This window comes from Papio anubis, chromosome 5, assembly GCF_008728515.1.
Source record: "Papio anubis isolate 15944 chromosome 5, Panubis1.0, whole genome shotgun sequence".
NCBI lineage: Eukaryota > Metazoa > Chordata > Mammalia > Primates > Cercopithecidae > Papio > Papio anubis.
In genome coordinates, this window is record NC_044980.1 from 169,665,480 (window position 1) to 169,685,754 (window position 20,275).

General features: G+C 44.9%; 1 protein-coding gene across 14 annotated transcripts in view; it reads right to left on the reverse strand.

Annotated features, from left to right (window-relative positions):
• The window catches only part of UIMC1 (ubiquitin interaction motif containing 1), a 97,660-nt gene extending 79,800 nt beyond the window's left edge, over positions 1-17,860 (reverse strand). For 9 of the 14 annotated variants that reach the window (XM_021939977.2, XM_009209624.4, XM_009209628.4 and 6 more), the window contains exon 1: positions 17,626-17,804. The gene's annotated coding sequence lies outside the window, so the exon portion shown is untranslated. Of the gene's footprint in view, positions 1-6,737; positions 6,758-17,354; positions 17,463-17,625 lie in introns of those variants that run through there. The other 5 variants (XM_017960165.3, XM_031666617.1, XM_017960164.3 and 2 more) reach the window with 5 other exon arrangements.
• Positions 17,861-20,275: the final 2,415 nt, after the last annotated feature.

The window sequence follows — 20,275 nt, forward strand, 5'->3', positions numbered from 1 at the left end:
TCCTAGTTCTTTAAACATCAATTTAGATAACTGCTTTCCTTGACTACATATTATAATTTACTTACAAGTTTTTCTTCTTTTTTGAGATGAGGTCTCGCTCTGTTGGCCAGGCTAGAGTGCATGATCGTAGCTCACAATCGCCTCGTCTTCCTTGGCTCAAGCAACCCTCCCACACCTCAGCTTCCTGTGCAGCTGGGGCCACAGGGGTGTGCCAGCATACCTGGCTAATTTACTTTTTATTCCTTGTAAGATAGGATCTCACTATGTTACCTAGGTTAAGATTTTTTAAATACCAAATGCCTCAACCTGATAAAGAACATCTACAAAAATCCCGTAACTAATAAGATAACGTCATATTTAAAGGTAAAAGACTAAATGCTTTCTCCTTTCAACAAGGAGCAAAACAAGAAAGTTTCCTTTCAGCTGGGCACAGTGGTTCACCCCTGTAATCCCAACACTTTGGGAGGCCAAGGCAGGAGGATCACTTGAGGTCAAGGAACTTGAGACCATCCTATGCAATGTGTGTTTTTTTTTTTTTTTTTTTTTTTTGGAGAGACAAGACACGGCATCCTGTCTCTACAGGATGGAAGGCCGAGGTGGGCTGATCACCTGAGGTCAGGAGTTCAAGCCCAGCCTGGCCAACATGGTAAAACCCCATCTCTACTAAAAATACAAAAATTAGCTGGGTGTGGTGGCGTGCGACTGTAATCCCAGCTACTCCAGAGGCTGAGGCAGGAGAATCACTTGAACTCAGGAGGCGGAGGTTGCAGTGAGCTGAGATTGTGCCACTGCACTCCAGCCTGGGTGCCAGAGTGAGACTTCATCTCAAAAAAAAAAAAAAAAAAAAAAGTTAGCAAGGCACAGTGTTGAGCACCTACAGTCTCAGCTACTCAAGAGGCTGAGGCAGGACGACAGCTTGAGTGTGTCTGAAACTGCCATGAGCTATGATCATGCCAATGAACTTCAGCCTAGGCAACTGGGCAACAGAGCAAGACCCTGTCTCAAAAAGAAAAAAAGAGGCTGGGCACAGTGGCTCACCCCTATAATCCCAGTACTTTGGGAGGCCAAGGCGGGAGGATGGCTTGAGCCCACAAGTTAAGATACCAGCCTCATCAACATAGCAAGACCCTGTCTCTACAAAAAATAAAAAAATTAGCTGAACAATGGTGGCAAGCCTGTGGTCCCAGTCACTGCAGCCTGGGCAACAGGGCGAGGTTGTCTCAAAAAAAACAATGTCTGCTTTCATCATTGAGCATTATACTTAGGGTTCTAGGCAGAACAATTAAGCAAACAGAAATAAAAGATATTCAACTTAGAAAGAAGTAAAACTATTATGATTTGCAGATGACATGACCTGTGTTCAAAAAAAAAAAAAACACTAAGAAACACATTAAAAAACTATCACAGGCCAGGTGCAGTGACTCACACTTGTAATCCCAGCACTTCGGGAGGCTGAGGCAGGCGGATCACTTGAGGTCAGGAGTCTGAGACTAGCCTGGCCCATACGGTGAAACCCCATCTCTACTAAAAATATAAAAAATTAGCCGGGCGTGGTGGCAGGCGCCTGTAGTCTCAGCTACTCAGGAGGCTGAGGCAGGAGAACGGCATGAACATGGGAGGTGGAGCTTGCAGTGAGCTAAGATGGTGCCACTGCACTCCAGCCTGGGCAACAGAGTGAGACTCTGTCTCAAAAAAAAAAAAAAAAAAAAAAAAAAAAAGAAAGAAGGTTGAGGCTGCAGTAAGCTGTGATCACACCATTGTACAACAGAGCAAGGCCCTGTTTCCAAAAAAAAAGAAAAAGACATCAAATGCAAAAGTAACCCGGCACAGTGGGCTGTAATCCCAACACTCTAAGAGGCCGAGACTGGTGGATCACTTGAGTCACAGTGGACTATAATCCCAGTCTGTAATCCCAGCACTCTGAGAGGCCGAGACTGGTGGATCACTTGAGCCTGGGAGTCTGAGACGAGCCCAGAAAACATGGCAAAACCCTATACAAAAAAATACAAAATTTAGCCAGATGTGGTGGCGTACCTGTAGTCCCAGCTAGTTGGGAGGCTTAGGTGGGAGGATGGAGGATCAATTGAGCCTAGGGTGTCAAGGCTGCAGTGAACCAAGATCCACGCCACAGTACTCCAGCCTGGGTGACAGACTAAGCCCCTGTCTAAAAAAATATTAAAAAATACTCAAATCATTAGTCATGAGGGAAACACAAATCAAAACCACAATGAAATACCACTTTATACCCACTCTGATGGCTGGCTATTTTAAAAATAATGGAAAATAACTAGTGTTGGTGAGGATGCTGGAGAAACTGGAACTCTAGTACATTGTATTACTGATACGAATGTAAAATGGTGTAGCCACTATGGGGAAACAAAAGGAATGAAGTATTAATATATGCTACAACATGGATGAACCTTGAAAACATGCCAAGCGAAAGAAGCCAGACATAAAAGGCACATACTGTGTGATTCTATTTATATGAAACATCTAGAATAAGCAAATCCATAGGCAGAAAGCAGATTAGTGATTACCAGAAGATGGAGTAGGGGAAAATGTACAATGACTGCTTAACGGATATAAGGTTTATTTTGGGGGTGATAGAAATGTTTTGGAATTAGAAAGTGGTGATAATTGTACAACACTGTGAATTTACTAAAAACCACTAAATTATACACTTAAAATGATTGAAATGGTAGATTTTGTTAGGTGATTTCTTTTTTTTTTGAGACAGAGTCTCACTCTGTTGCCAGGCTGGAGTGCAGTGGCACCATCTCAGTTCACCAAAGCCTCCACCTCCCGGGTTCAAGCAATTCTCCTGCCTCAGCCTCCCAAGTAGCTGGGGCTACAGGCATGCGCCACCACGCCCCACTAATTTTTGTATTTTTAGTAGATATGGGGTTTCACCATGTTGGCCAAGATGGTACGGATCTCTAGACCTCGTGATCCACCTGCCTTGGCCTCCCAAAGTGCTGAGATTACAGGCTGAGCCACCGCACCTCCGGCCTGTTAGGTGAATTTCACCTCAATTTTTAAAAAAGGGGAGCCCCAGATGATTTTATTTTACAGCCAGAGCAGAGAATCACTGACTCAATCACAGATTTAAATAAAGCCACCTTAACTTTGTTACAAACTTCTCAAACCATTCAATTACTCCTAAGGGAGCTGTTTTATCTTATTATCAGAAGTAGTCTGCACAATACGAGCATTAAGGTTTTTCTAAAAAAACACTTAAGGGATAAAAAATTCTAAATTAAGGGATAGTGACAACGTACACACCCAGATGCTTACAATTTACAAAATCATCCCCCTTCATAAAACTAGACACACAAACGTCTTTTTCTGTGCTTAATGCGTATTTTTAATGACTAAAGAACAAGAAATTACAAAAATCAAAAAATTAGCCAGGGGCAGTGGCTCAAGTATGTAATCTCAGTACTTTGGGAGGCCAAGGTGAGAGGATCATCTGAAGACAAGAGTTTGAGATCAGCCTGGACAACATGGTGAAACCCCATCTCTATTAAAAATACAAAAATTAGCTGGGTATGGAGGTGCATGCCTGCAGTTCCAGCTACTGGAGAGGCTGAGGCAGGAGGATTGCTTGAACCCAGGGGATGGAGGTTGCAGTGAAGCGAGATCACACCACTGCACTCCAGCCAGTCAACAGACCAAGACCCTGTCTCAAAAAAAAAAAAGAAATATACATTTTTAACTTTTGTATTTAAATATAGTTGACAGAATATTTACTGCATATGCAATGCAGAACTAGCTAGTTATTCTTTAAGTCCATATAAATTCATGCTAAAGCAGTAACATCTCACCAGATAACTGGATATGAGCTATCCACTATGGTCCAAATGTCTGTGTCCCTCCAAAATTCATATGCTGACATCTAATCCCCAATGTGTTGGTAAGAAATGGGGCCTGGGGCCGGGCGCGGTGGCTCACGCCTGTAATCCCAGCACTTTGGGAGGCCGAGGCAGGCAGATCATAAGGTCAGGAGATCGAGACCATCCTGGCTAACACGGTGAAACCCCGTCTCTACTAAAAATACAAAAATATTAGCCGGGCATGGTGGCGGGCGCCTGTAGTCCCAGCTAGTTGGGCAGAAGAATGGCATGAACCCGGGAGGTGGACCTTGCAGTGAGTGGAGATCACGCCACTGCACTCCAGCCTGGGCAACAGAGCGAGATTCCGTTTCAAAAAAAACAAACAAACAAATGGGGCCCTAGGGAAGTGACTAGGTCATGAAGACACAGCACTCATGAAAGGGACTAGTGCCCTTATAAGAGAGGCCTAAGAGAGCTTGTTTGCCCCTTTTACCCTTCTGCCATGTGAGGATGCAGCAAGAAGGTCCCATCTTTTAAGCAGAGAGCAAGCCCTCATCAGGCACCTTGATCTTAGATTTACCAGACTTCAGAACTGTGAGCAAAAAAATTACATTGTTTATAAATTACCCAGTCGAAGATATTCTGTTACAGCAGCAGGAAAAGACTAAAAACCTATCAAGTTACCATTACACAAATTAAAACACAAATAAGATGACATATTTGTACTTCCTAAAAAAAATTAATTTTTATATTAATTTGCAAGAAGTGAATTTTCTAAACTCCAAACTATAAGAGAAATGGAAAAAACACAAATACAACTTTGTACAAACGTTGCCATATTTCTAATAAAAATAGATTTTATATTTATGTTTTTGTTTTTTGAGATAGGGTCTTGCTCTGTTGCCTTGGCTTGAGTGCAGTGTGTATGATCACAGCTTGCTGCAACCTCTAACTCTTAGGTTCAAGCAATCCTTCTGCCCCAGCTTCCCAGGAAGGTAGGACTACAAGAGTACACTATCACACTCAGCTAATTTTTTTTTAAAGAGATGGGGGTCTTGCTATGTTGCCCAGGCTGGTCTTGAACTCCTGGCCTCAAACGATCCTCCTGCCTTGGCCTCCCAAAATGCTAGGATTATAGGCATGAGCCATCATGACTGATCAAGTCCTCAGTTTTAACAATTCACCAGCCGGGCGCGGTGGCTCATGCCTGTAATCCCAGCACTTTGGGAGGCCGAGGCGGGCGGATCACGAGGTCAGGAGATCGAGACCATCCTGGCTAACACGGTGAAACCCCGTCTCTACTAAAAATACAAAAAAATGCTGGGCGAGGTGGCGGGTGCCTGTAGTCCCAGCTACTCGGGAGGCTGAGGCAGGAGAATGGCGTGAACCCAGGAGGCGGAGCTTGCAGTGAGCCGATATCGCGCCACTGCACTCCAGCCGGGGAGACAGAGCGAGACTCCGCCTCAAAAAAAAAAAAAAAATTCACTTTACTCTACCTTTTTAGATTCAGGTCTGTTACTATCATAATGAACACTACCCAAAGAACAAATCTCTTTGGGGAGAAACAGCAAAGACAACTGAGGGGAAAGAATATGAAACCTGGCAAATTGAGAAGACAGATCTGACCAGCCTGGGCAACATAGAAAGACCGCCTCTCAATCACCTGAGGTCGGCGGTTCAAGACCAGCCTGACCAACATGGAGAAATCCCACCTCTACTAAAAATACAAAATTAGCCAGGCATGGTGGTGCCACTGCATTCCAGCCTGGGCAACAAGAATGAAACTCTGTCTCAAAAAAAAAAAAAAAAAAAGAACGACCCCATCTCTCCAAAAACTTTTAAAAATTAGCCGGGTGTAGTGATGCATGCCTATAGTCCCAGCTACTCTTAAGAGACTGAGGTGCAATGATCACCTGAGCCTAGGGAGGTGGAGGCTGCACTGTGCCATGATGGTGCCACTGCACTCTAGCCTGGGCAACAGAGTGAGATCTCATCTCAAAAGAAAAGATAGATCTTAGATTAATACTTAGAGAACTGCCAGCCGAGAGTTCTTAACCTGTCAATCCCAAAGCCCTTAAAGAATCTATAGATTGGTTTCAGGGGATTAACTAAAATTGTGTGTAAAATTGGTTTTTTCTGTATCTTCCTTGGAAAAATTTTTATAATTTTTATTGAATTCTCAAAGGAGCTAAAGACCCAAAAGAGTGTAGAACTACCAAGATTTGGCCAGGAATAGTGGTGCATGCCTGTAATCTCAGCACTTTGAGGGGCCGAGGCAGAAGGATCACTTGAACTCAAGCATTCAAGATGAGCCTCAGCAACACAGTGAGACCCTGTCTCAATTTAAAAAAAAAAAAAAAAAAAAAAGGTGACTTTGAGTAAATAAAGCTCTCTTTTTTTTTTTTTTTTTTAAGACGGAGTCTCACTCTGTCGCCCAGGCTGAAGTGCAGTGGCACAATCTCAGCTCACTACAAGCTCCATCTCCCAGGTTCATGCCATTCTCCTGCCTCAGCCTACCGATTAGCTGGGACTACAGGCGCACACCACCACGCCCAGCTAATTTTTGTTGTATTTTTTTTTAGCAGAGACAGGGTTTCACCATGTTAGCCAGGATTGTCTCGATCTCCTGACCTCGTGATCCACCCACCTCGGCCTCCCAAAGTGCTGGGATTGCAGGCATGAGTCACCGTGCCCAGCCTGAATAAAGCTTTCTTAGGACATAAAGAAAATTTTTAATTTGATAAATTTGACATCACTGAAACTTAAAACTTCTGCTCTTTAAAAAAAAAAAAAAAGACCATTAAGAAGCCACAGAATGACAGTCTGGGCAAAATAGCAATGCTTTGTCTCTATAAAAAAAAAAAAAAAAAAAAATTTTATTTAGCTGGGTATGGTGGCACACACCTGTAGTTTCAACTACTCAGAAGGCTGAAGTAGAAAGATCTCCTGAGCCAGGGAGGTCAAAGCTGCAATGAGATGCGGTCACGCTACTGCACTCCAGCCTAGGCAACAGAGTAAGACCCTGTATCAAAAAAGAAAACAAAAAGCAGCCATAGAATGGAAGAAAATACGTGCAATACATTTATCTTGCAAAAGACTTATATCCAGAATATATAAAGAATTCTTGGGCCAGACATGGTGGCCCACGCCTGTAATCCCAGCACTTTGGGAGGCTGAGGCAGGTGGATCACATGAGGTCAGGAGTTCGAGACCAGCCTAGCCAACATGGCAAAACCCCATCTCTACTAAAAATACAAAAGTCAGCTGGGCATGGTGGTGTGCACCTATAATCCCAGCTACTGGGGAGGCTGAGGCATGAGAATCACTTGAACCCAGGAGACAGAGGTTGAGCCAAGATTGTGCCACTGCACTCCCGCCTGGGCAACAGAGCAAGATTCCATCTCAAAAAAAAAAAAAAATTATTGGCCAGGTGCAGTAGCTCATGCCTGTAATCCCAGCACTTTATGAGGCCAACACGACTCACCACAATCTCAACCTCCTGAACTTAAGCAATTCTTCCATCTCAACCTCCCAAGTAGCTAGGACCACAGGCATGTGCCACCACACCCAGCTAATTTACTTTTTATTTTTTGTAGAGACAAGGTCTCACTATATTGCCCAGACTGGTCTCGAACTCCTGGGCTCAAGTGATCCTCCCACCTTGGTCTCCCAAAGTGCTGGGATTACAGGTGTGAGCCACCACGCCCAGGCACAAATATTTTCTTACCTTTTAAAAACATATCTAGGACGGGTGTGGTGGCTCACGCCTGTAATGCCAGCACTTTGGGAGGCCAAGGCGGGCGGATCACAAGGTCAGGAGATCAAGACCATCCTGGCTAACACAGTGAAACCCCGTCTCTACTAAAAAATACAAAAAATTAGCCGGGCGTGGTGGTGCACGCCTGTAGTCCCAGCTACTCGGAGGCTGAGGCAGGAGAACGGCGTGAACCCAGGAGGCAGAGCTTGCAGTGAGCCGAGACCCCGCCACTGCACTCCAGCCTGGGCCACAAAGCAAGACTCCATCTCAAAAAAAAAAAAAAAAAAAAAACTCTACTGATAATTTTTAAAGCACAACCACAATACATGTATATTTATTTTTTAACTATATGAATACTAATGTATGTATTTTGTATACTGGAAAACATACAAAAATCTGCCAGGCATGGTGGCTCATGCCTGTAATCCCAGCACATTGGGAGGCTGAGGCAGGGGGACAGGAGTTTGACACCAGCCTGGTCAACATGGTGAAACCCCGTCTCTACTAAAAATACAAAAATTAGCCGAGCATGGTGGCAGGCACTTGTAGTCCCAGCTACTTGGGAGGCTCAGGCAGGAGAAACTGCTTGCACCCAGGAAGTGGAAGTTGCAGTGAGCCGAGATCACACCACTGTAGTCCAGCCTGGGTGACAAGAGTGAAACTCAATCTCAAAAAAAAGAAAGCATACAAAAATCAAAGTGTAAAAGGAATGAAATAGTAAAAAACACCCGGGTAATGCAGCATAAACATGATAAACACTGGGAGGCTGGCTATGTCACTTTACATCTCTAAGTGGATTCCAAAAATTACACTCCAGCCCGAACAACACACTGAGACCCTATCTCAAAAGAAAAAATAAAAAAAGACAAACTAATTTTTAAAAGAAACAAGAGATATTAACAAACTTCACAAAAGCAGATATACTAAAGGTCAATAAGGAAAAATAAACAGATGTTCAATATCATTAGTCATCAAGAAATTACAAATTAAATTCACAATGATTTAACACTGCATATCCATTAGAATGGCTAAAATTGAAAATAGTGACAATACAAAAGTGGGCAGGAATGCAGAGTATAATGAACCTCTCATATATTGCTAATGGGAATGTAAAATGGCATAACCACTTTGGAAAACTGGCAGTTTCTTTAAAAAAAAAAAAAGTATAACTATCATGTAAGCCAGTCATTCTGTTGCGGGAATCAGGAGACTAGAGAGACCAATGGGTGGAACAGGAGGATTTTATTTAGGTGGCCACTAGCCCAGCAGATTAACATCTAAAGGCTGAGCCCAGAACAAAGACAGGGCTTGACTTTTTACACACACTTCTCTGAAAGGGAGTTGGCTAGTTTGAATGGTGTGGTGGGAAAATGACAGCGCAAAACTCATGGGGCAGGCAAGCAGGCTTACAGAAGCAGAACAAAGGTAGTTAATTAAATTGTGACAGCTCTCACAACCAAGGCATAGCTTGTGATCTTGCAGCTGCACTGTAGGGAAAACAGGAACTTACAAAACTTGTGAAACACAGGTGTTTGTAGAAATAATTATGAGAAAGGAATTTGTTTTTTTCTTTTCTTATCTTTGCTCCAGGGTGGCGGGGGGCAGCACAGTGTGTTGGGAGAGTCTCTGAAGCTCATTCCTTTGGGCTCTGGCTTTTCAGATAGTGTTATCAAGGCTCTGTCAAGGCCCAGACTATTGCTGGCCTTGGAGTGAGTCAGCCAAGTACAGGAAAACTTGTTTTTCTCTTTTTAACTTCTGCTTCAATTCCACTACTATTGACTACCCAGTAGAAATGAAAACATCACCACCCAAGAACTTGTATATGTTCACAACAGCTCTTTCCATAATGTCAAACACCAAAGACAACCCAAATATCATCAACAGATGAAACGACAACTTGTGGGCTGGGCACGGTGGCTCACACTTGTAATCCCAGCACTTTGGGAGGCCGAAGTGGGCAGAATGCTTGAGGACAAGGATTTGAGACCAGTCTGACCAACACAGTGAAACCCCGTCTTTGCCAAAAATACAAAAATTAGCTGGGCGTGGTGACACGCACCTGTAATCCTGAGGTAGGAGAATTGCTTAAACTCAGGAGCCGAGATCGCACCACTGCACTCCAGCCTGGGCAACAGAAAAAGACTCTGTCTCAAAAAAAAAAAAAAAAAAAAGGTCAGGCACGGTGGCTTACGCCTGTAATCCTAGCACTTTGGGAGGCCAAGGCAGGCAAATCACCTAAGGTCGAGAGTTCAAGACCAGCCTGACCAACATCTCTACTAATACAAAATTAGCCAGGCGTGGTGGTGCATGTCTGTAATCCCAGCTACTCAGGAGGCTGAGGCAGGAGAATCACTTGAACCCAGGAGGCAGAGGTTGTGGTGAGCCAAGATCATGCCATTGCACTCTGGCCTGGGCAACAAGAGTGAAACTCCATCTCAAAAAAAAAAAGAAAACAAACAAAAAAAAACCTTAATTATATAAACCTTAGAATAATTTAGTGTGGGCCGGGCGCGGTGGCTCAAGCCTGTAATCCCAGCACTTTGGGAGGCCGAGACGGGCGGATCACGAGGTCAGGAGATCGAGACCATCCTGGCTAACACGGTGAAACCCCGTCTCTATTAAGCAATACAAAAAACTAGCCGGGCGAGGTGGCGGGCGCCTGTAGTCCCAGCTACTCGGGAGGCTGAGGCCGGAGAATGGCGTGAACCCGGGAGGCGGAGCTTGCAGTGAGCTCAGATCCGGCCACTGCAGTCCAGCCTGGGTGACAGAGCGAGACTCCGTCTCAAAAAAAAAAAAAAAAAAAAAAGAATAATTTAGTGTGGTGAATTTATATATATTTTCCTTCTTTATTTAAAATTCCTACAAGTCTGTACTCATTTTATAATTTAAAAATAATGCTCAGGCTGGGTGCAATGTCTCACGCCTGTAATTCCAGCACTTCGGGCGGCCAAGGCAGGAGGACTATTTGAGCTGGGGGTTTGAGACTAGCCTGGGCAACCTGGCCAGACCCCATCTCTACAAAAAATAATTAAAAATCAGTCAGGCATGGGGTTGCATACCTTGTCTCAGCTACTCAGGAGGCTGAAGTGGGAGGATAACTTGTGCGTGGGAGATCAAGGCTGCAGTGAGTGTGATTGTGCTACTGCACTCTAGACTGGGTGACAGAGCGAGATCCTGTCTCAGAAAAAAATAATAATAATAATCCTCAAAAAAACTTGCAGCATTTTTGTTTTCTAGGATGTATTTTAGTTTTTAGCATATATGTCTCATACATTTTATTAAATTTAATGTTTGTGGGTACATAGGTGTATATATTTATGGGATACACGAGATGCTTTGATACAGGTATGCAATATGTAATAATCAGATCATAAAAAATAGGGTATCCATTCCCTCAAGCATTTACCCTTTGTGTTACAAACAATCCAATTATACTCTTTTATTTTAAAATGTACAATTACAGGTCGGGTGCAGTGGCTCACACCTGTAATCCCAACACTTTGGGCAGATCACGAGGTTGGGAGATTGAGACCATCCTGGTTAACATGGTGAAACGCCGTCTCTACTAAAAATACAAAAAAAATTAACCGGACGCGGTGGCGGGTGCCTGTAGTCTCAGCTACGTGGAAGGCTGAGGCAGAATGGCGTGAACCTAGGAAGCGGAGCTTGCAGTGAGCGGAGACAGCACCACTGCACTCCAGCTTGGGCAAAAGCGTGAGACTCCGTCTCATAAAAAAAAAAAAGTACAATTACATTATTATTGACTATAGTCATCCTACTGTGCTATCAAATACTGGGTCTTACTGATTCTATTTTTTTTTTCTGGTACCCACTAACCATCCCCACCTCTCCATCATCCACCACTACCCTTCCCAGTCTCTAGTGACCATCCTTCTACCCTTTATCTCCATTAGCTCAACTGTTTTGATTTTTAGATCCCACAAATAAGTGAGAACACGCAATGTTTGTCTTTCTGTGCCTGGCTTATTTCACTTAACATCATGACCTCTAGTTTCATCCATGTTGTTACAAATGACAGGATCTCATTCATTTTTATGGCTGAATAGTACTCCATTATGTATAAGTACCATATTTTCTTTATCTATTCATCTGCTGATGGACACTTAGTTGATTCCATATCTTGGCTATTGTAAATAGTGCTACAACAAACCTGGGAGTGCAGATATCTCTTCAATATAGTGATTTCCTTTCTTTTGGATACATACCCAGCAGTGGGACTGCTGGATCATACAGTAACTCTACTTTTACTTTTTTGTTTTGTTTTGTTTTTTGAGATGGAGTCTCGTTCTGTAGCCCAGGCTGGAGTGCAGTGGTGTGATCTTGGCTCACTGCAAGCTCCACCTCCCAGGTTCATGCCATTCTCCTGCCTCAGCCTGCCGAGTAGCTGGGATACAGGCGGCCACCACCATGCCTGGCTAATTTTTTACATTTTTAGTAGAGACGGGGTTTCACTGTGTTAGTCAGGATGGTCTCGATCTCCTGACCCCATCATCTGCCCACCTCGGCCTCCCAAAGTGCTGGGATTACAGGCATGAGCCACTGCGCCCGGTCTTTTAGTTTTTTGAGGAACCTCCAAACTGTTCTCCATAGTGGTGGTACTAGTTTACATTCCCACCAACAGTGTACAAGGGTTCCCTCTACCCCACATCCTTGCCAGCATTTCCTACTACCTGTTTTTGGATATAAGCCATTTGAACTGCGGTGAGATATTTCACTGTAGCTATGACTTCCATTTCTCTGATGACCAATGATGTTGAGCGCCTTTTCATATGCCTGTTTTCCACTTGCATGTTTTTTGTTTGTTTGTTTTTGAGACAGAGTTTCATTCTTATTGCCCAGGCTGGAGTGCAGTGGCACAATCGCGGCTCACTGCAACCTCTGCCTCCCAGGTTCAAGTGATTCTCCTGCCTCAGCCTCCTGAGTAGCTGGGATTACAGGCAGGCACCACCACTCCCAGCTAATTTTATATTTTCAGTAGAGATGGGGTTTCTCCATGTTGGTCAGGCTAGTCTCGAACTCCCAACCTCAGGTGATCCACCTGCCTCGGACTCCCAAAGTGCTGGGATTACAGGCATGAGCTACCGTGCCTGGCCTGCATGTCTTCTTTGAAGTAATGTCTATTCAAATCTTTTGTCCATTTTTAAAATTGGATTATTAGATTTTTTTTCCTATAGAGTTCAGTTCCTTATATATTCTGGTTATTAATCCTTTGTCAGATGGGTAGTTTGCAAATATTTTCTCCTATTCTGTGGGTTATCTCTTCACTTTATTGTTTCCTTTGCTGTGCAGAAGCTTTCTAACGTCATGTGATCCCATTTGTCCATTTTTGCTTTGGTTGCCTGTGGTTATGGGATATTACTCAAGAAGTTTTTGCCCAGACCAATGTCCTAGAGAGTTTCCCCAAAGTTTTCTTGCACTAATTTCATAGTTTGAGGTCTCATATTTAATACATTTAATACATTTTTATTTGATTTTTGTATATGGCAAGAGATGGAGGCCTAGTTTCATTCTTCTGCATGTAGATATCCAGTTTTCTAAGCACTATCTATTGAAGAGATTGTCTTTTCCCCAGCGTATGTTCTTGGCAACTTTGTGGAAAATGAGTTCACTGCAGGTGTGTGGATAGATTTATACATAAGTTGTTTTATGGGGTTTTATTTTTTGAATAACTAGTGAAAGAAATCAAAGAACTAAATAACTAGAGACATACCATCCCACGGGTTGGAAGTCTCAACATAGTAAACGTATCAATTCTCCCCAAACTGATCCTAGGTGTTTTTTTTTTAATTCAACCTTTGGGAGCACAGAACATTATCTTAGGTTTAATGCAATTCCTACAAAAATTCCACTAAGACTTTTTATAGACACAGACAAGCTTATTCTAAATGTATATGGAAATGCATGGGCCCCAGAACAGCTTAAACAATCTTGACAAAGAATAAAGTGAGGGCAGGGTGCCGTGGCTCACGCCTGTAATCCCAGCACTTTGGGAGGCTGAGGCAGGCGGATCATATGGTCAGGAGATCGAGACCATCCTGGCTAACACGGTGAAAACCATCTCTACTAAAAAAAAAACAAAAAAATTAGCGAGGCAAGGTAGTCCCAGCTACTTGGGAGGCTAAGGCAGGAGAATGGCATCAACCCAGGAGGTGGAGCTTGCAGTGAGCTGAGATTACGCCACTGCACTCCAGCCTGGGTGAGACTCCGCCCAAAAAAACAAAATCAGCCAGACATGGTGGCACATACCTGTAATCCCAGCTACTTGGGAGGCTGAGACACGAGAAAGGCTTGAACCCAGAAGGGAGAGGCTGCAGTGAGCCGAGATCGCACCACTGCATTCCAGCCTGGGCAACAGTGAGACTGTCTCAAAAAAAAAAAAAAAAAAAAACTCCACAAAAAAATTTTTAAATTAGCTAGGCATAGTGGCGTGCGCCTGTAGTCCTAGCTACTCAGGAGGCTGAGGAGAAGGGATCTTGAGCCCAGGAGTTTGAGGTTGTGGTGAGCTACGATTGCACCACTGGACTCCAGACTGGTGACAGTGAGACTCTTTCCCAAAAAAAATAAAAATAAAAAATAAAACAATTAACCTCTGGTTACCTCTTGAGGGTAGTGACTGGGAAAGACACAAGAGAGCCTTCTGAAAATGTTCCATGCCTTGGTGGTACTTACATGAGTGTACACACTGAACTGTACAATTAAGATTGGTTCACTCTACTGTATATAAATGATACCTTAATACAAAGTTTTTAAAAATAATAAACATGGCTGGGTGCAGTGGCTCACACCTGTAATCTCAGCACTTTGGGAGGCCGAGGTGGGTGGATCACGAGGTCAGGAGATTGAAACCATCCTGGCTAACACAGTGAAACCCCATCTCTACTAAAAACACAAAGAATCAGCCTGGCTTGGTGGCACGCACCTGTAGTCCTAGCTACTTGGGAGGCTGAGGCAGGAGAATGGTGTGAACCCAGGAGGCAGAGCTTGCAGTGAGCCGAGATCGCACCACTGCACTCCAGCTCAGGACAGTGAGACTCTGTCTCAAAAAATAATAATAGTACTAATAAATATTTGATGAGTGAATATTTCAATCAATCCTAAGAAACCCGAATATATCATTATGAGGAAACACAGGTTCAGAAAAGTAACTTGACCAAACACAGCAGGTACTTGCACTTTTGTCTCCTGACATGAAAACTGGACTCCAATTTCCATGACTTGTATCTCCTCTAACTAAAACTGCTGCTTGATACAAGATATGCACCTATAAATATTTGCTGAGTGAATAAGGAGCACAAAGTTAATTGTTTCCTGTACCATGTGTGTGCATGTGTATTGTTTTTGAGACAAGGCCTCACTCTGTCATGGAGTGCAATGGCATGATCATAGCTCACCGCAGCCTCAACTTCCCAGGATCAGGCAATTCTCCCACCAGAGCCATGTGCCAACAAGCCCAGCTAATTTTTTGTATTTTCTGTAGAGGCTGGGTTTCACCATGTTACCCAAGCTGGTCTTGACCTCCTGGGTGCAAGGAATTGCCCATCTCAGCCTCCCAAAGTGCTGGGATTACATGTACCATATATTTAAATCAATATGCTCAAATTTGATAGCAAGGGAAGCTACACCGCAAAATATATGTAATTTCTAAAAGGCATGTAAATAAATAAAAACCCAGCATAGAACCACTGCAGGCTCAAGGTGGGTATTCAAAGAATCACAGCAGATGAAGGATCAATAAGAAGCATTAAGTAAAGGCTCCCCACAGACACAAATTCCAAAATTTCCAGTGCTTCATGAGATTTAGCCACAGTAAATTACTGTTTTCCACAGTAATTCTAAAAACGTAAATAAGAGAGGTCCCTGATGAGTTCATTTAAACAAGCAAGCCAGCATACAGTTCAACTACTATTTTTTAAGTTACTACCCTTCAAGATGAAGAACTCACTAAAATAATGGTCTATCTTCACTTATTGAACTGAAGCTAAAATGAATTACCACTGACTGCCTATGAAGGAGGAATCAAGTCTGGATGCAGCTTCTTAATCATGACATTAAGGAACAAAATGTCTCCAGAAAGATGCAGAAGCAGGACAGGTGCCCCAGTAATGAGACTTATTTCACAGGTAACATTTTGGGAAGTGTCCTTGAAAATTCTCAATTTCAGATATTATTTGTCATTTTCTTTCAGCACATCCATCGTCTTGATCTATCTGAAGAAAAATTACTGACAAGGTAATTTAAAATCTTGACAGTCCAGGTACCAAACTTGTCAAAATTGCTTTGAAAGCTTGGGGGCATAGGGACCTTAAGAACAATCCTTTATAAATGATTGACTCTTAGCCCTAAATAGGTACCTAGCACTTTCTTTATTTGGAGACAAGGTCCTGCTCTGTCACCCAGGCTGGAGTGCAGTAGGGCAATCAGCCTTGACCTCCAAAGGTCAAGCAACCCTCCCACCTCAGTTTCCCCAGAAGCTGGGAACCACAGGCACGTGCCACCACACCCAGCTAATTTTTTTTATTTTGAGGGTTTTAAGAGACAGGGTCTCACTCTTGCCCATGCTGAAGGGCAGTGTCACGATCATAGCTCACTGCAGCCTCCACCTCCTGGGTTCACGGGAGCCTCCTGCCTCAGCCACCTGAGTAGCTGGGACTACAGGCAGGCGCCACCATACTCTGATAATTTTTTTTACTTTTTGTAGAGACAGAGTCTCCTATGTTACCCAGGCCGGTCTTGATGCTCCTGGACTCAAGTGATTTTTCTGCCTCGGCCTCTCAAAGTGCTGGGATTATAGGAGTGAGCCACCACGCCCGGCAGCCAAGCGCTTTAATAACTAAATACGATGAACTTATTTCTGTAATTTTTGTAAAAAGGTAAATGCATACATACACACGCATACATCCCTGATACTTTATTTTCCATTTTTCAGTTTATATACAGCCTCAGTTTAGGACAAGTGTATAACAATACAATCCGAACACGACTTTAGTATCTAGTTTCACAACAACTCTACGTAGTAGATATTCACATCACGATTTTCCACGTGAGGAAACTTATGCAAACAGCTGATAAATTGGTAAAGGGCTAAGAATTGAAGCTCAATCTATCTGATTCCAAAAACAGACTTTCATTTGACTACAAGGCACTTCCTCCCTTGATAGGAAAACAATAAAGACAGAAGCATAAACTTTTCACTTTCTCCGGGTGTCTTTTCTATATGTCAGTGCAATGTAGTGATCAAATGAAAGAACACTGGAGTCCGGCTCCCGGGATTCAAATCCAGCTCCACTACTGCCCAGGACGCGCGCCCGGTTAACCGAGCGGCAGGGCACCAGCCCGCCTGCTGCGGCGCTGAGAAATCTGCGGAGCTGCCTGAGACCACCTGGAAACGCGCCGGCCCTGCGGGGGCGAAAGCGTCTAGGACGATAAGGATCTCCAAAGAGAGCGTTCGGGGTTTTTTCGGGGCAAATAATTAGAGAAAACGAGGATCACACAACAAAATAGTAACCCAGCGCGGGAAGGAGCGCAGGCGGCGCCCCGAAGCGTGAGGCGGCGCGGACCACCGCCGAGGGAGCTCGGCGCTCGCCCGACGCCCCGGAGGATGCAGGCCGCCCCCCAGGTGTGAAAGGGACCCGCCCGGCAACCGAGGGTGCAAAGCCCAACCTGGCGTTCCGAGGGGCCCTGCGTGGCGTCAGGAGAAACCCAACCCGCGTCCCCAGCCCACCTCAACGTCCGGAGGGACTCACCGTGTCCCGAGCCCACCCGAGCGTCGGGAGGGACCCAGCCCGAGCATCTGGAGAAGCCCAACCCAGCACCAGGAATGGCCGGTCCCGGCGTCCGGAATCCGCCCTGGAATCGGGAGGGTCCCAACCCCGCATCCCGAGCCCACTTCGGCGTCCGGAGGGACCCACCTCCGACTTCGGCAAGGCCCGCCCCGGCGTCCGGAGCCCACCCCCGCGTCGCGAAGGACCCACCCAGGCATCAGGAAGGGCCGCCCCGCCGTCGGGAGAGGCCTACCTCGGCGTCGGAAGGCGCCCCTCCCGGAGAGGAGTGGGCCGCGGACCCGCTGAGGAAGAGAAGGAGGCAGGGAGGGGCGGGCGGAGCTGTGCACAGTCGGCAGGTACTCACTCGCTGGCGCGGGCCGCTCCGCCGACCTTCCCCGGGTTGCCGGGGGTCGCGAGCCGCCACACGTTGGGAGCGCGGGGGGAGGGGGAGGGGCGCGCGCGTCCGATGCCCGAGACGTGCCCTCGGGGCGGGCGCAGGCGCGGCGCGCGGAGACTGAACCAACCCCCGCCGCGGGGGAGCCACCCGGGACGTACCAACTGCGCGGGAGGCGCTGGCCGCCCGGGACTCGGGCTCACGCCTGGCGCGATCTCAGTTGCTTGCGGTTTGAGAGAAAGCCAGGAGTAACAACAAACTCAGAGATAGCTGTGGCGTAAAATGTATAGAACGGCCACTTTTGAGGACAATTCCGTGTGGTGAAATTTAAAATGTCCATTTTATGACCCAGCTATTTCACATCTAGAAAAATGTGGAAATGCCGAGTGCGATGGCTCACGCCTGTAATCCCAGCGTTTTGGGAGACCGAGGCGGGCGGATCACCTGAGGTCGGGAGTTCGAGACAAGCCTGGTCAACATAGGGAAACCCCTTCTGTACTAAAATACAAAAATTAGCCAGGCGTGGTGGCGCACGCCTGTAATAACAGCTACTTGGGATGCTGAGGCAAGAGAATCGCTTGAATCCGGGAGGCGGAAGATGCAGTGAGCCCAGATCAAGCCACTGCATCCCAGCCTGGGTGACAGAGTGAGACTCTGTCTCAAAAAAAAAAAAAAAAAGACCTAAAAATAAACATAAGAAAGGCCGGGCGCGGTGGCTCACGCCTGTAATCCCAGCACTTTGGGAGGCCAAGGCGGGCGGATCACGAGGTCAGGAGATCGAGACCATCCTGGCTAACACGGTGAAACCCTGTCTCTACTAAAAAATACAAAAAACTAGCCCGGCGAGGTGGCGGGCGCCTGTAGTCCCAGCTACTCGGGAGGCTGAGGCAGGAGAATGGCGTAAACCCAGGAGGCGGAGCTTGCAGTGAGCTGAGATCCAGCCACTGCACTCCAGCCTGGGCGACAGAGCGAGACTCCGAGACTCCGTCTCAAAAAAAATAAAAATAAAAAAAATAAATAAACTGGGAGACAGAGCGAGACCTTGTCTCAGAAAAAAGAAATGAAACAGATCTACATGTATCATCATGCATAAATCTCAATACATGATATGAATTTTAAGAAACAAGTGGCAGGATAATGTAATGTCTATGAGAATAGAAACTTTATTTGGTGTATTGCTGTATCGTCAAAGTTAGAACAATGCCTAGCACAGAGTAAAGTAGAATGAATGATATGCTCATTATGATTCCATTTGCATAAACACATATTCTTATGCAAATAATACCATATGTTTTTGAAGGTAGTAAATATATCTAAAAGTATTTCCATAGGCCTAGGAAGATACAGGGATATGTAATAAACACATAATAGAGGATACTTTTTTTTTTTTTTGAGACGAAATCTCACTCTGTCACCCAGGCTGGAGTGCAGTGGCATGATCTGCCTCCCGGGTTCAAGCGATTCTCCTGCCTCAGCCTCCTGAGTAGCCGGGATTACGGGCGCGCACCACTGCACCTGGCTAATTTTTTGTATTTTTAGTTTCACCATGTTGGCCAAGCTGGTCTTAAACTCCTGACCTCAGGTAATCTGCCTGCCTCGGCCTCCCAAGGTGAGCAACCAGGCCCGGCCAGAGGATACTTTTGAAAAGGGAGCTAGAGGTACAAAATTGGGAGTAGACAAAAGGAACCTTAATATATCTGTAATGTTCTAATTTTATTTTAAGAACCACTACTGCACCAAGTGTGGTGGGTTATGCCTGTAATCCCTGCACTTTGGGAGGCAAACATGGGGAGATCACTTGAGCTCAGGAGTTCGAGACCATTCTGGGCAAAATGGCAAAACCCTATCTCTACAAAAAATGCAAAAATTAGCTGGACTTGGTGGCTTGCACCTGTAGTCCCAGCTACTTGGGAGGCTGAGGTGGGAAGAAAAGAAAAAAAAAGAACCACTACTGTGTAATTCTACTGTGTAATTTAAAATGATACACTATAAGCTGGGCACAGTAATACATACCAGTAGTCCCAGCTACTCAGGAACTGAGGTAAGAGGATTACTTGAGCCCAGGAGTTCAAGGATGTAGTACACTATAATCATGCCTGTGAATAGCCACTGTACTCCAGCCTGGCAACGTAGTGAGACTCCATCTCTACAAAAAAATTTAAAACTTAGCTGGGTATAGTGGTGTGCACCTGTAATCCCAGCTACTAAGAAAGCTAACATGGGAGGATCCCTTGAGCCTAGGAGTTCCAGGCTGCAGTGAGCTATGATTGAGCCACTGTACTCCAGCCTAGGCAATAGAGTGAGACCCTGTATTTTAAAAACTAATAATAATTAAAAAAAAAAAAAAAACTCTTAGAAGAAAACATATGGGAAAATCTGCATGACCTTAGATTTGGCAATAATATCTTAAATATGACATCAAAAGCACAGGCAACACGATGAAGCGTTCTGGAGATGGATGGTGGTGATAGCTATACGACATTATGAATGTATTTAATACTGTTGAACT